Genomic DNA, 10487 nt, shown 5'->3' with positions numbered 1-10487 from the left:
CCGAGCTATTCAATCCTTCTTCCATCATTTGTTTAATACATTCCTCATATGCTACTCTGGTCTCCTGACACCCAGGCTGTTCCTGGGAACAGCTGAATTCCCACATGAGGGAAAACATATTTTCATATGTTTTTGGGTATATCAGAAGTGTTATTTTATTTAATAGATTTAAAATATTTAAGCCCCCACCCTTACACCACCCCTTTGGCATGCTTTTAGTGGGTGTCCCAAAAGACTGTAAAGAAGAAATGAGAAAAACTACAATGGCACAGAAAAGCATGCTTTTCATAGGAGTTCAAGGTGACATAGTCAAGAAATACATTGCAAATAAACTGAACTTAGTTTCCTCTCAGGAGGAGATTGACTCTTCACCTCTTTGTCTGTTTTCAAAACTACTTTTACTGTTTTGCTTTTAAGAGCTAATAAAAAATACAGAACCTGATTCTCCTCTTACATCAATTTTAGATTGGCAATGTCAGGGTTATTGTACTCCATTACCTACAGAGCTCCATTAAAATGTCAGCACTACATCAAGAAGGAGAACCATGTCCATGTTACCTGAAGAATTCTGTCCTACTGGTATTTTGGGAACCCCTTCAACGTGCAGGTTAGAGGTATCTCTTTAACAGTGTTAGTCCTGCATGAAATTGAAATGGGAACAGAAGATGGCTAAATTTTAAAACTACATGGAGAATATATGAGAAGAAAAGAAGGTAAACTCCTCAAGTCAGTTTGTGTTCCTAGTCACACCCTTTTATCTTGCTGAAAGCTCTGAAGTCACAGGGGACAGATGCCAGTTACTTTGTGAAGCTCTAAAGAAATAACATTTTTGGAGTGAAATACTGGTGCAGATGAATGCAGTGGGAGTTATCTCTTGCTTTTTGTGTGACAGGATTTAAGCAAAGTGTAGATGGTGTGGGATGCAATGGTCATGTTTCATTTGAAGACCGACATTCTTGTTCTTGCCCATCCCAATCAGGTGAAGAATCACACTCTAGTAACCAACAGATCCTTGGAAGAGCACTGTTACTTAGCAGCCATAGTGTTCCATGGCTGTGAAGCTTCAGGAGAGAGTTAAGTAACCCAACAAGCACTGTGGAGAACAAAAGTATCACAGAGCATTGAAATACATTATCTTTTTAATTGGAAGAGCATGGAATCATGCAGTGTTCACTAAGTTATGCTCCTTGGGATTTCAGCATTCTGCATATCCAGGGAATGCAGTGTGGTGACCCCCAGCATCTAGTTTCCGAAAAGAGTGGAAAACTCTGCAAATTAGAGAAAACATAACAGAGCCAGAACTCTGCTTTGCATATTTCCTCCCCTTCTCCTCCTATCTGTGTCACCAAGCGTTTCCTATTAACACTTCTCCTTTATCCTACGCAGTGCCAGAACTTGAATGAGTCACTGCTGGAGAAGGGCTTGTTTGATGGCAAAGGCAAAGCAGCAGCATTACTAACAGTTTCAAAACAATAGGGAATACTCGAATGTACAAAAAAGGAAGCACTAAACTTTTGCTGTGTGAGACTGTCACTGGCTTACTGTCAACTCATTAGGCAGCATCCTGAGCAATGACGAAGGAATATATTTGAAAATACATTTGGGATTGTTTTGCAAGCATCAGATTGTTTACACTCCATGTGAGCTTTCCCCTTCTTTCCTGCTGGGTTATTGTGCTAAGAGTATTTGTAGTTAAGACTGTTGATTACCCCAGCAAGAAAACAGTATTTTTTTTTGTGAGTACTTCTGAGACTTTGAAATTTCATTTTGACCCACATGTGGTGGAATAAGAATTTGATTTCAGAGTTTTTTTTTGAATAACAAGTTGCAAAGAGAAGAATCAGGAGAGAGAAAACAGCAAGAAGATAAATCTGGCATTAACCTGACATATGGGAAAACAACAGCTGGTACATCTCCTGCTAAGGTGAGGACCTTATAAATAACACTTTCAGCTATTGTGCATTCTTCTCTGATAGCCTCTAGGAAATCTTTCTGATTCACAAAACATTCTGTGTTTGGCAGAATGTCAAATCTGGAAATAAAAATATCCCTGCAAATACTTGGATTAGCTGTATTGAGAGCCCAAGACCCAATCCTAATCTTACATTCCCTTTAGAGGAACCTGCCTCTAAATAACATTGATTGGACAATAAATAGTTTCATGAGAACATGTTAGCAGTGTTACATTTTACTCTAGGAAGCATGAATGGTATCCCAAGACTGTCTGCAATGAAAAATGTAAGCCTGGTCTCCATATAGCATCTCTCATTACCAAATTGGTATTTTTCTGTCTGACCAGTCATGTAGTTTTAGAAAAAGCCATAGGACCATCATAGACAATACCTAGTGCAAAAAGTTCATATATTGGAGAGCAAAAGGGAAGCAGGTCAAATTGAAAATAATAATTTGGGGTTCTGTCAAATCCTGCTTTCTCTTTTCAGATGAGGCATCCACTACTTTGGCAATACCTAAATCTTATAAATTATCTCAAAAATCTGAGAAACTTCAAAAACTTCAACTGACATTTAGAATAAATTGCTAAGAAAGGAAATTGAAGGAAGGAGCATAAATAATCTTAAGAGTCACCTTGGCTTATTTATTAACAAAATATGATGAGGGATGCAATGAAAAGCAGGAAAGAATAAGAGAAAATCAGCAAAAGAAGGATAGACATACCAAGATAACTGGACTTTTTCCTGTTCTTTAACAGTTCTGTGCTTTAATCACAACCTGGAAACAGCATAGGCCTCACTCAAGATCATAAACACCTTTCCTACATGGCCTGATTCTATAAAAACTGTAGTTTTGCACAATATCTTCTAATCGCAAACAGATGCAGTCTCAATTCCAGGTGCAGCAAGATATAGTATCAATCTGTTCAGAAATATTTAGGAGCATTTCAGGTATAGTGATCCAAAAGTGGCCTAAACACTGGGTGTGATCCTGCATCATTTGCACCTTTGCACCCTGATGCTGGCCCAAAGTGGTGAGTTGTTGGCAGGTTGGGTCTAGAAGCATTGCCAGAGGGGAGCTGGGGCTGGCCTCCACACGTACCCTGCTTGCTCCTGCTGTGGACTCAGCTGGCATCAGTGCAGGGCTCTATATATTGTGCTTTTTTGTGCTGTGTAAACTTGAACAGTCCTATAGGACCATGTCTGCTGGTTTAATTTAAAGCAAAATTTGAATTGTGAATGTATCCCAGAAGTGCAACTTTTAGTGTCTTCTGGCATCCAGTTCTGGTCCTGGAAGACAGAAGTATTTCTGGCCCCAGTTAAAGAGAACAGTACTAAAAATTAGCTTTTCTGCACACAAAGATGCTTAGATGTTGAAACAGGCTTTTGAAAAAGCCTCTTTGTTCTTGTGTATAAGTGTGGAGTTTCCAGGGCAGGAAAAGACCAGAAGGGTAATTCTGTGGCTTTCATCTTCAGGCTTCTCATGTCTGAGGCACGTAAGAAGGAGGTGGTGGCTGTCACCATGGCTCTGCAGTGTTTGGGACAGAAAGGCTGGTACAGGTGGGCTGCTGCTTCACTGACAGAAATGATAAAGTCCCCTTTCTTTCCCAACCAGACATCTTATATGGAGAGGTCTAACGAGAATGAAGACATTTCCTCCTCTATGCTCTTTCATTCTGAGCGACACACAGTTTATCACCTCATCTCTTTTATTTCAGATAATTGTATGGGCTAGTATAATTTATTAATAGAATTTTTATCTCAGAGCTTCAAAGGTCATAGTACCTGTCAGAGAATTTCTTGGTGTTATAACCTGTGCATTGATACCATTGCAAATCCCTTCTGCACACAAGGCCCTTAATGCGAGCAAAGTGGCATTTTTAACTCAAATTAGTGGGCTCACAGGGAACATTAGCTACAGTTTATTAGCTCAGCTCCCCAGTTGCTAATCCAATCTCCCTGCATGGCAGGGCAGACACTGGGTAGTACAGGTGGCATTGCACAGTGTGCTCTCCCTCCAGCCTGGCAGAAGCATTAACTGCAAGGCAGGGGTCTGGTTATGCAAAGGAACTATGGTCATGGCAACAGAGTCAACCAGCACACCAGTAGGAGTTCAGATGTTAGTTCTGTGTGAAGGATTAAACCTAAATTACCCTTTTGTGTACAGAAGATGCTCAGTGAATGGCCTTCTCCAAAGTTTTGAGATACTTAGTTTGAAACGGCTATGATTCTTCCATTTTTGATTTATATATTTGTGTTTAAAAGTCTCATTAACACCTCTTCAACCTATCTGCACTTTTGTTGCCTCTGAGAAGCATGTGCAGTGCACCAGCAGCAGTCCCACCAGGGACAGACCCACCATCAGTTCCAGAGCAGATGTGGCAGGCAGGGGTTGAGAGTGACTGTGGGGGTAACAGGGCTTTCATTAGTCCCAACTCCCAAAGGCTGAGGGCCTGTTTCTGTCACAAAATTCAAATCAACAAACTGATCTGTGAATCAGAGTCTAGGTCTCTCTTGTTTACTTCCTTTAAAAGTCAAGTGGGTAACTTCTAGCTTAGGCCACATTCAGATATTCTAAATTCCACCAGCATGCTTGCCTGGTGCTTCTGACTGACTGAACCAAGCTAAGTCCCTTTGTGATGTCTGTGCAGTTTCTTTGACACATCCTTCTGGGGTTCTTGGCTTTTTCAACATACTGGAGATTTGTGATTAGGTAGCATTTAATTCTTCCTAAGACAGGTTTGAGAGTGGTGACATTGGAAAGTAGAGTCTTTATTGTAGTGTAAAATCCCCTTAGTTCACTTTCTATAATTTTCTGCCCTGAATTTTAAAGGCATAGTACTGAAAATCTGGCTGAAAATCTTCAATACAGAGCAAAAAAAAAGGACTTGATGACTCATGTCTTCATGGAAGCTGAGGTAATAGGTAATTTTCTGGTTATCCTGGCAGGGAAGACCTGCTTAGGTTGCAGGACCACAATTTCATCTGTTTTCTCCAAGTTGCTTGTTTAAGGGCTTTCAACTCAAGTTCTGGTCTGGAGAAAGAAACAACAGAGTATTTTATACCTGGAAAATTGAATGGGTTGATGATTCATAACCTAATGAGTTTCCCATGGTTTTCATCCAGAAATTTTTTACCTGGTTATGTGTTTTAACTAAGCACCAGAAAAATACTTAGAATGGAGTAAGGTTTCAATATCAATAGCTTTGCAAGATTGAGGAAAACTAGTTTTTCATCAGCATGTGGAAGGGGAATGCAAAGAAGGGCATTGTTGGGCCAGAGGGCTATCAGCTGAGCAGCAAGATGTGAGATGTTAAACGGAACAAGTCATGTGTTCACCTACTGCGAACTTGTATTTTGTCTCTTGAGGAAAAGAAACCACAAATTTGTGCTTAAAAATGTGATTAATGCATTGAAGTAGATCCACGTAAGTGGATCTACAAGGGGTCTGCAAAGATGCATCACCAGCCAATACCTTATATACACTTGCACCAGCACCAGCCCTGCCAGCAGGAAGTTTTCCCTCCACCTATTTTTAATAAGATAATTTGAATCCAAGCACAAGGAACCTGACAGAGATCATTTACATAGAAGAGTTAGAGAAATTTTCCAAGTCAGTCATCAGGTGATTCATATTGTGAAGCACTAGAGAATGTCAGCTGACACTTTTGCATGCAAGTTGTATGTGAAAAAGAAAGAAAAGGGAAGTACATGAACACTGCAGAGCTCCAATGTATTTTATTTTCCCTCCTAGCAATTACTGAGAAATGCAGGTTAAGCTATTTTCCTTTGGCCCACATCTTGCCATCAGGTTCCTGAATATCTGGGCATACCTTATTAAGATTAGCTATATTCAGAACACTGCCCAGATTGGGTTAAATGAGCCTCAAGATAAGTCCCTAGAAACTGATTCTAGGGATGCAATCTCAGCCAGCTTTTCAGAAATGCCAATATGTTTAACAGATGTATAGTCTTTCAGAGTTAAGCTCTACTGAGCTACAGTCTAATGCTGATGTATCAGAGGCTGATAGCTGGTTTTTGCCACTGCAAATCTCTGGCTCAGATGGATTTCATTGGAAAAAGTCAGTCATGTGCACTAGAAAATCAAGATCTTGGACACTGCTTAGTCCACCATCCTGCAAAAGCATCACCTCCAAGCTCAGAGAAAAGTAGATTACAAAATTCAGTTTCAGAGGCATTTGAATGCCAAATGATGTTTTTCAAAAGTTCTTGTGATCTGTAAATACCTAAAAGTAGCTTAAAAGTCTCATCCCTTGTGGCTATGTAATTATATTAGAGCATATAAATTTGGCAATCACATAAGTTAAATATTTTAAAGACATACTTCCCCTCTAGATGAGTTTTCCATGTTGAATTTTATTTCAGTTAATTGTAGGTGTAGACAGAAATATTGGAGTTGCTCCTATGAAGAAGGAAAATATGCTGAATATGGGAATGTATTTCAGACTGAAAGGGCTTGACTATAGGATTTCAAGTCCTGGATCAGGGTTTTCAGTTATCTGAGTTGATACTAAATGATACTAATGTGAATCTTCCTGCAAGAGGATTATGTAACAAGCCATTTTAAAAAGAGATTTTTATTGAATTGAGAGTTACTTTTGACTTAATTTACCAGTTACAGCAGCCATGCTACATAACTGGAAACAGTAACTAGAAAGGTACAGGAGATAATTCTGGCAAGTTTTCTCTACATATGTCAGAACTGTTCTTATGTTAATTGTTTGACTAGAGAGTGGGAGTTCTGTGTCTTTTAGAAGCATTGACTTTTTTCCCCAAGTGAAAAACAAGGTCAGAAAGAAGAAACTGCCTCTTTTCCTTGCCTTGCACTCTTTTCCTGCACTGATTTGGGAATTTGGATGCTGTTGCCTGGTTACATTTATAAATCTGTCCTAAACTAAGGCATTTATGTCTGGGTTTTTGTCCAATGAATCATTTCACTAGCTCTCCCCAAAATCTTGAATTAGCTCTGTGTGAGAAAAGATTTGAAAGCATTTGCACTGGTGGGGGCAGGGAGCATAAGAAGAGGTGAAAATGTGCTTTATGTTCCTGCTCAAAAATGTTAAAGCTGCTCATTGGGTCAGTAAGTTCAGCTAAGCTCCTTCCTAAATTCTGCTGGATATCAGATAGCAGGATTTAGCGCTTATTCTAGTAAAGCTTCACAGTGGTGGTCTTCCACTGTTTGAATGCAACATAAATAAAATATTTTGCTTCAAGCTTTCTCTCTGTGTCCTGGTGAAGCTGATTTATGGAAGTAAGAACGAAAGATATATGAAAACTGATGTGGGTTTATCAAGGTATGCTGGAACCCTTGTATCTAAAATGAACTATCCTGAGTGATTCACTTATTTTCCATCAAGTGTTTAATGATGTCACAATATAAATAAAATGCTCATTGTAAGGAGTAACTGGTTGCCAGATGACAAATAACACTGAAAATCTAAGGGTTTGTTTCTCCATGAAACATTTTGAAACCTTAAATGATCTTGTTACAGCAAGGGTAACAAAATTCTTGGGAAAGAAAAATGATCATTATGATTTGTGACTGTCAGTCTCACTAAGATTTTTCTGCAGACAAGCTTTGACCTTGAAAAGAGGCAAAATACCTTTTTCATTCCTGGCTGCTCACAGCCTCAGAGACTGTGAGACTGCTTTTTGTTCCAGGCTTCTCTGCAGCGCTGTGGGGAGGTTGCTTAGAGCCTCTGTCAGAGCTCTGGTGCTTGCATGGGCTCTGGGGGCAGCACAATCCTACAGCAAGCTGCAGGGTGAGAATGGTCTCCACCCTGGCAGACCCTGCACTTTCAAGGTCTCCTGCATGCTTCTGTGTCCTTTCTGCCTTCAGTGAAGTGATGGGGAGGACATTTCCATGGGAGGACCTAGGCTCCTGAGCTGGCATATCCTTGCTCTGCTATATCATCCTGAGTAGAACTGCTCTAGTTTCACTGTCTCCTTGGTCTTCAAATTTGTCTGTGAAACTCATTCTTCAGCACTAGCACAGTTCTGATTTCATGTGTAAAAAGTCTTTTTTTTGAGCATTTCTACCGTCGATGAAGACAGATTCCTTCATAGTATCTTTGTTTCCGCTCCCTACACATATCTCCTGTAGATACAACATATGTTCATAAAACCAGCTGGAAGTGGGACATATAAACAGCAGTCGCTCAGCAGTGGCTTCTCATGCCAGTTTTAGTGGAACACAGTGTAAGGATTACATTTATATTGTCCTGCTTCCCTACATAAAACCATTCTTTGCTTCTGGCACTAGCCTCTTATGCAGTCAGAGAAGATGCACCAGTTTGCACTTAGCTGAAGGTCTTTATCTATCTCTGAATCTTCAAAAATCTCTCCTTCCTGGGGGGAAGAGCACTTGGCTATACCAAGTGAAAGCCTGTTCCGGTCTGCTGAGAATGCCAACAGGCAGTGTTAGTGGTTGTGTTACTTTTCCTACCGCAGGTGTTAATCTTGGCATTGGAGAGAGCTAGCAGGGCAGAATGAGTCCTGGGCTCCTGCGATGCAATGACATTTCTTTAAATGATCTGTTTACATAGGTTGAAAAATTACAAACTGACAAAACTGGAAACAGGTTTTCCATTGATCCACTAAACAGTTATAGCAAGGAAGAAGGAAGAACAGAGGTCCCTGCTAATCCCATTTCCCCAGTTCCCTCCAGCCAGCAACTCACCTCTAGAAGAGTTTCTCTTGTGTGTCATTAAACTGGCTTTTGATCTGACAGTGCCTCTCTTGCCGCAATTGCATAGGCTGTGTTCACAGTAATGAATTGAACTTATTGTAAATCCACAAAGAACTTGTAACTTGGTCCATCACCACTTACCTGGCTTGGATTTGACTCTTGATTTTTAATGAAAGAGTCATCCATCTTCCTTTTACTTCAGTGAAAGAAACAGCATGGATATGTCTTATCATAGCAGAGATACATCATCTTGTATCTCAGATCTGCCTACTCCTAGCAAAAGAAATATTTTCCTCACCATCCTGAACATACCAGCAAACTAGCAGAAAGAACCAAAAGTAACTTCTTTTGGAATGTGGCTACTTTAGGAATTGCACCATATGTAATTTGGATCACTTCATTGTCCAAGCTGGCCTTGTGAAGGATAACATCACTTTGAATAATCTTCACAGTGATTTTCTGTGAAAAGAAACAAAATGAACTCATTTACATGTTTGACAACTTTGGACACTTTTCTGGAAGTTTTCAGAAGTACTGAGGTGAATAGCACACTTTTCATGTATTCATGTGTCTTGGTCCCAACCAGGACATGGTTAATTTTTGCACTAGCCAGGAGGGGTCATGGCTAACACTTGGAGGTTATTCTATACCCCCTCTCAACGTTTTTGGGGGATGGGGGAAAGGAAGTCTCTTCCTGGGAAAAGGGGTCCCTTCCTGGGCACATAGGATGGTGAAGGGAGTGGTCAGGTCTTGTCAGGGATGAGAACTCATGTGTGAATTGTTTGTTTCTTCTACACTCTTGCAAAAAAAAAAATATTTTGCTGTTAATGTTGTTACTGTTTTGGTTTTGTTTTGTTTGTTTGTTTTTGATCTCATTGCTCTTTCCAGTAAATTGTTCTTATTTCAACCTGTGATCCTCAGCTTTTGTGACTCCAATTCCCCTTTCCTTCCTACTTCAGCGGGATAGGGAAGGCAGAAGGGGCTGTGAGTGAGTGACACATGGTTTGGAGTATCTCTGTGGAAACACTAAACTGGGGAGTACCATTCCAAAACCACAAGAATATGCTAGGAAAATATTCAGCATCAGGGACCAGGGATTCATTACCTTTGTGTTCTGCATGCAGCATTTTTGTGTACTGAAGACAAAAGAGACATTTGAATTCTAGTATATTTATTGGTATTTATATTTCTTTTTTCAGTATGGCAACACAAGTCTTCATGTAAGACTGTAGAGCCAGTTATAGCCATTGAACTTCAGCTTTTAGTTTAGATTAGAGTTCTTGTATCCTGATCTGTCCTTTTATATAATCCCATATGAACATTACTGAAGTCTGTGGCTTTGAGTTATGCTCACACATATCAGCTGTGACACCTGGACTCTTCTAGTGACTACTCTTACATTCCAGCAATACTTTTTAAGACATGAAAAGCATTTGAAGGTAATTAAATTTCTAACAGAAACAAGAAATGCCCTTGGATAGTCTAACTAGAAGAGAATAAAGAAAGAGATAAAATACCTTACATACTTTTAAAGCAAACAGTTGGCAATTAACAACAGCAATAATAATAGATTTTAGCTCTGTTTGAAGTAATATTGGTTTTAGTTAACCAGATGAGACGTATCAATTTATGTCAGAAACACCAAAATTACTTTAAGTCATCCAAAAATTACTTCAGATCTATACAGTAAAATTACCTTAGAGGAATAATTTTTCCTTACTTCATCTTCAATAAAATTAACTCTTTTCTTATTCTTCAGGTAGTTCAATTTATGTATGGACTATTGTGCTGACTTTGGCTGGGTTAGAGTTAATTTTCTTCCCAGT

This window comes from Lonchura striata, chromosome 3, assembly GCF_046129695.1.
Source record: "Lonchura striata isolate bLonStr1 chromosome 3, bLonStr1.mat, whole genome shotgun sequence".
NCBI classification, from domain to species: domain Eukaryota; kingdom Metazoa; phylum Chordata; class Aves; order Passeriformes; family Estrildidae; genus Lonchura; species Lonchura striata.
Note: the sequence above shows the minus strand (reverse complement) of the source record.